Source organism: Neofelis nebulosa, chromosome 10 (assembly GCF_028018385.1).
Source record: "Neofelis nebulosa isolate mNeoNeb1 chromosome 10, mNeoNeb1.pri, whole genome shotgun sequence".
Taxonomy (NCBI): Eukaryota; Metazoa; Chordata; class Mammalia; order Carnivora; family Felidae; genus Neofelis; species Neofelis nebulosa.
The window spans coordinates 31038556-31044555 of NC_080791.1; the positions used below are offsets into that span (position 1 = coordinate 31038556).

Consider the following 6000-nt stretch of genomic DNA (forward strand, 5'->3'; position numbering starts at 1 on the left):
TTAGAAAAGTAAATTTGCTGTAGCTGCAAAAAAAAAAAAAAAAAAAAAAAAAAAGCAACCCACATAACCCTTCCAAAAGCTAAATAAAAACCCCTGATTTTGGATTATTTGATGCCTTATGTTCTCAGCACTGGCCCAGAGCCTGGAACACAGTAGGTGCTCAGTCAATGTGTGTGGAAGTGAATGGAATTTTGAGTGATCTCTGTCCACCTTGTCATCTTTCATCATGGATAATAGGAGGTCACAGAGCCAGAGTTCTTCTAAGTTACACAAATTGTTTTAGGGGAGCATTGGCTGATAAATTGGAACAATTACACTGACTACTAATGAGACATTGAAACATTGTTGATGCTGTTTCAAGGAGACACCTAGAGTGTCCTTGCAACACAGGCATGCCCCAGGTGGGCCAGGGGAAGGCCCAGAGTCTGGAGGTGTGGCAAAGCAGATGGGGTGGAACAGCATGGGGGGTGGAGAGACTACAACCATCCCAATGTGACTGGTTTCAGAACTGGCCAGAGAATTGCTACTCCAAATCCTAGAGCCATCCAGATCCTGGAAGAATAGGGGGGGAGGTTATATAAAATAAGTACATAAATTAATATCCATCTAGCACTTCACTTAAAGACAGCCTGGTGAGATGAGGCTTCCTCAATTTACAGGTTTTTAAGAAACCAGGGCTTAGAGGGCTCAGTTTTTCCCAAAGTCCACTCAACTAGTCATAGAGGGAACAGAGCTGGGCCCCCCAGGCCTGGCTGAGAGCCTGTGCTCTGCATTGTACTAATTCCTTTCCCCATAATGCTCTTCAGCAGGGTCTCCAAAGTTCTTGTCTGGCAGCCTGGGGGGTCATGAAAGAGGTTTTTCTTTTTCCTTCTCCCCAGAGCCAGTCTCCCCAGAGTCGACACCCTTCCCTACCCCACTTCATCCCAGGACCAGGAGGGGTGGAGGGGCAGGGTCCAGAAGATGGGAGAAACCCTCAGCACTGGGGGATGGGCCTGAGCAAGAAGGTCTTCCAGAAGACTCTTGATCTAATAGCCAGTCCCCTTTCTGCCTTTGGGTCTCCCTCTGAACCACCCCTGCATTCATCAGAGCCATGGAAAGAGCATTCCTCAGGAGACTGTCCTCCTGATTCCCTGAGGAGTCCCCTGCCCAGGCAAATGAGTGCTGATACATTGGAGCTTGGAAGAGCACTGGACAAACCCCAACTGCACTGCCAGGCAAGCCAGACCTCTGCCTCTGGGCCCCCTGCCCTGTTGTTCTGTGAGCGTGATTCTGTGTCTTTGTCTGTTGTCTCAGGCTAACTCCTCTGCCTGCCTCAGACTCTCAGATTCCTTCTCTTCCTGAGCCCTGCCTTTGCTTCTCCTTCAGTGTCAGCAGATGGGAGCTCTCAGGCATTTCTATTCCTCTTTTCTAGCCAGACTTAACCAGCATGTTCCCCTACCCTTAAGCCTGACTCCCAGGCAGCTCACCCTACTGCATTTCTCACACTTGCAAAGCTCCTGCCTTGTCTCCTCACCCTATGCTTCACAACAAGAAGTAAAGCCGACTTGCTTCCCTCACCGCTCAAAAACTACTATGGGAAAATCCAGGTCTATCCAGAGGCCTGAGGCAGGGGACTGGGCTAGCCCCACTGGCATCTTCCTCTACAACCCCTGGTCTCTACTGCAGGCTCCAATCCTGTCACTGGAGCTGTCCCACCTCAGTGATTTACCTGCCCCATCCTTCAGGTGGACCAGTTAGTGTCTGCTCATCCAGAAACCTATATGCACATATTCAATCCAGCACATGTAAGCTTCCAACATGCCTAAAAATAGAGTAATTTCCAAGTATGTAGGAACAGGTAGAGAAATGGGCACAGCAAACCACTTGGCTCCTGTGCTGAATGGGGCACACATTCATTAACCCTCCTTCTTCCATTAATGCTGGCAAGCCATCTTGCTCGCACCAAAAGGGGAAGCGGTAAATGGCGCGCAACTCTAGAACCTTTGGAGGTGCTGGGGATGGACTTGGCAGAGTAGACAGTCTCTTTGAGGGTCTCAGGGGAAGGGTCTTCATTCCATATGAAGGAAGGGGGGTCTTGTCATTTGGTCCAGTAAGGGCAATAATGGTCACCAGTTAAGCAGGTTCTGGGAGCAAATGTCTCAATCTCTGTGGTGGCTATTGGCAGAGGTAGGGAGACATGAGGCACAGAAAGACAAATCTTAGAAAACCCTACAGCATCAGTCTTGTGAAGCCACTTGCCCCCATAACCCCAGTAACTTAAGAAGCTATGTGCCTCCTGTTTCCACACAAACATAATAACTTAACAGTGCTATGCACAGGACACTCACACCTGATCCTTTTACAGAGCATGCCACAGAACCCAACCAGGTCCCAACGGGTCCTCCATCTAGACTGGTAACCATGCAGGCAGAGCTGCCCCACCAGCATAGGGCTAGCAACTGTCAGCAGAGGTCCCCTTTGGAGTCCTGTGAATTGGAAATCCCTGGAATCCCTTAGCTCCAGCTTCTACTAGAATTCATCTAAATAGTACATGGCTGGGGAGTCTGGGTGGCTCAGCTGGTTGAGCTTCCGACTTCAACTCAGATCATGATCTTGAGGTTGATGAGTTAGAGCCCAGCATCAGGCTCTGTGCTGACAGCTCAGAGCCTGGAGCCTGCTTGGGATTCTGTGTTTCCCTCTCTCTCTGCCCCTCCCCCACTGATGCTCTGTCTCTCTGTTTCAAAAATAAATATAAACATTAAAAAAAAAACTTTTTAAAAATAGTGCATGGGTGACACTAGGCCTGGCTGGGTGGAGGCAGGGGAAGGGGAGGTAGTCAGGACTGTTTGTTGATTGATGTATTATATGTGTGTGGGGGGAGGGGGTGTCTCTTGACCTTAGTTGCTTGGTACCAGGCTGTCACCTCCTTTCCCTGGCACTGTTAGATCCTGTGGCTTCCTCTATTCTTTCCTGCCTCACCTCTCAGCCTCCTTTTCAGAAGTTGTATCCCTCCCTTTGGAGGGATCAGGACCTCAGGCCTAAGCCCAGATGCAGGAGGCTGGGTGGTGAAGCTGGTCATGCCTCCTTCCTCCTGGCTACGCTGAGGGTCCCAAGGACCCTTTGTCATCCTTGCCACCTCACAACCTTTCAGTCTCCCCAGCAGAGTTGCAGAGCCTGGGTCCCCTGAAGAGAGTTAACTTGCCAGCGCCTGCAGCCTCAGAGCGACTGGGGATGGCTTTGGGGAGCAGGGGTGCGGCAGGTGTGCGGGCCCCTGACTCCTCCGGGCCACCAGGAACCACCTGCTGAGGTGGAAAGGGACCCAAGAGCTAAAAGCCTGCGCCAGTTGTGAGAAGCTGACGAGAACCAACTCTCCCCTTAAGGCCGACCGGAGGAGGGCAGGCATCGCCCGGGTTTTGTTTCACAGCCCCCTCGGTAGCAGTGCCTCCCAGCCCCGGCCCGTTCCCGGCCGCTTTCCAGCTGCCCCCGCTGCGCGCGCTCGCGCACGCACACACACGCGCGCACACACACACACACACACACACACACACACACACCCCACACACAGACACACTCGCACCCAAGGAGGACATGGCATGGGTACTGATGGGGACGCATAAAAGGGCTCTGTGCTCGGCGGTGGCTCTCGCGGGCGCGGGGGCACTGACCTGCGGCGGCGAGTCCGGATCGTCCCCGGCGCGGTCCATGGCGGGCGGCGGCCCCTACGCGCCGACTCCGGCGCCCCTTGGCTGCTGCCCTGGGCCGCGCGCACCTCCCTCCCCGGGGGCTCTCGGGCTCCGGGCCCCCGGGGGCCACTTCATAGCCGCGGGGTCCGCGCACCCACCCGCCGCCCCGGCCCGGCTCCTTCTGGGCTCAACGAGGCGGCGGCCGGAGCCTGGGAGCGCGCGGGAGGGCGCAGGCAGGGAGACAGGGGCGGGGGAGCCGGGGAGGAGGAGGCACGGGGTACCGGAGAGGGGGTGAGGCGAGGGAGCCAGGCCCTGGGGACAGCGAGGGGGAGGCGCGGAGCGGCCGGAGCCGAGCCGACAGGGCCAGCGCGGAGTCCCCTCGGCGGCAGCGGATGCGCCGGTGCAGCCGCGGCTCTGACAGCGCCTGCCACCCCGCCCCCACCCCTTCGTTCCCCACCCCCACTCCCCCCGCCCTCGCCCCCGAGAGCGCGCTTGCTGCTGGCGGGACCCGCGCCGCTAATGGGCGGTACCAACCTCGCCAGCTGAGGCGGGGGGCGCGAGGAGGAGGAGGCGACCCCCCCTCCCGGGATTGGTATCACCCCTCGCCCCCCTACACACTCGCCCTTCCCAGCCCCAACAGCACCAGCTTGAGGAGCTGGAGCAGGGGCTGCGGGCGGGGGCCGAGACAAGCCCGACCTCGGCTCTCTAGAGTTAAAGCTCGCCAGACCCGCTGCCTGCACCCCCATCCCACCCCGCCTCCATCCTGGCTGTTCCTGGCGCCCAGCTTGGCAGCCTTTCTCAAAGGGTGATTGTTTCCGGGCTGGGCAGTTGGGGGGCGGTTCTCTGGGACTGGGAGGCAGAGCTGGGGAGCGGGGAGGGTGCGGCTCCCTCCTCGGTTTCAGGCACCCTGGAGTGGGAGATAGCTGGTGGGGGCAGGGGTACCTGCTGGGATACGGAGCTACCTATGTAGGGTGAAGACGGGGGTCCCTGGGCGCCGGCCAACAGAGCGGCCCCACCTGTGGGCACTGCTGCCTTGTCGAAGGGCATGTCCAGCTGCCGAGTGTCATCTTCAACTCCCTCTCCCACAGTGCCCTGGACATTCCAAAGAGAAAGCAGGGGGGCAATGCGTGGGGTAGAGATGGACTGGGAAGGAACAAGGAGGAGCAGAGATGGAGAGAAGGGGGCCAGCAGGCTATCTAGTAATTTCCCAGGGTTCCTTGGGCAAAGAAGCCCCAGTATATTTCCTGCCTGTGTGTGCCAGGAGGGCCAGGGGAGTGTATGACCAGGGAGTCCTTGTGTATGCATATGTGTGTACATGTATATATGGGGTGTAGATATAGCCATGGCATGTAGCTATCTATGGAGATACTTCCAAATGCTCTTGTGTCAGGTTGCCAGAGACTTAGAAGCTATCCTTATACCTGTTTTAAGGGTTTGTACCCACAGGCTGGTCTTCCTCCCGGACACCTGTAGTCAAGGCCACCGTGTGTCCTCTTCACAGCCCCGGGAGAGGCCAGCTCCTATCGCTGGGGTTCTGGCCATAGCAGGGCCAGAGAATGTCAGTGTTTTTTAGAAGCTCAAATTCTTGCTCAAGGTCTGATGCCTTCTTACCTCCACCAACTCTAGACCCACTGTCAGGCATTGCTGAATTAAAGTTGTACCACCAGTCAATGTGTTTCTATGTACCATGGACTGATGGTGAGAAGCAAGGGACCTCTTTCCCCACCACCTTCCCTCTCCTGGTCAGTACCCAGCCAGGCTCTGCCCTGCTCCTTCCCTGAATATGTGTGGTGGGTGGAGGATGGGGTAGGGGCAGGGTCAGGGGCTTCAGAATCAGCTACTTTGATCAAGATCTTGAGATGTGGAAGGGGCCTCATCGTCCATACCATCTCACAGATATTTGAAAATATAATTAATTACTGCTTCTGGTGACAGCTGTCCCTCCCTCTCATTCCCTCTTCCTTTCCTGTATTTAACAGCCCTCTTCACCAGCAAGGAAGTTCTTCCAAATCTAACCTGAGTACCTTCTGCTGCAGCACAGGATCATTTCCTCATTCTCTTAATGAAGCATGAATTACAGCAATCCCTATACTCTGCTTTTTCCTTCCCTATTGAATAACCCTTGTTCCTTTTACTCTGCTAAGAGAATCTTTCCGGAGACTATGTTTTCCTTGTCTCTACATTCTGCTCCCTGCTCCACACCAACTGGAGCAGGGGAAGGGCAGATGCTGGAACAAGAGAGGGCAGATCAGGAGAGCACAGTGGAGGGGCCAGGCCATGGGTTTGCATGGAATACAAACTGCCTCTCTCCCCAACTAAACCAGCTGGTCCTGTTCAC

General features: G+C 55.5%; 1 protein-coding gene across 1 annotated transcript in view; it reads right to left on the reverse strand.

Annotated features, from left to right (window-relative positions):
* The window catches only part of B3GAT1 (beta-1,3-glucuronyltransferase 1), a 30393-nt gene extending 26602 nt beyond the window's left edge, over positions 1 to 3791 (reverse strand). The window contains exon 1 of the mRNA XM_058687384.1: positions 3645 to 3791. The gene's annotated coding sequence lies outside the window, so the exon portion shown is untranslated. The remainder of the gene's footprint in view (positions 1 to 3644) is intronic.
* Between the last annotated feature and the right edge of the window lie 2209 nt (positions 3792 to 6000).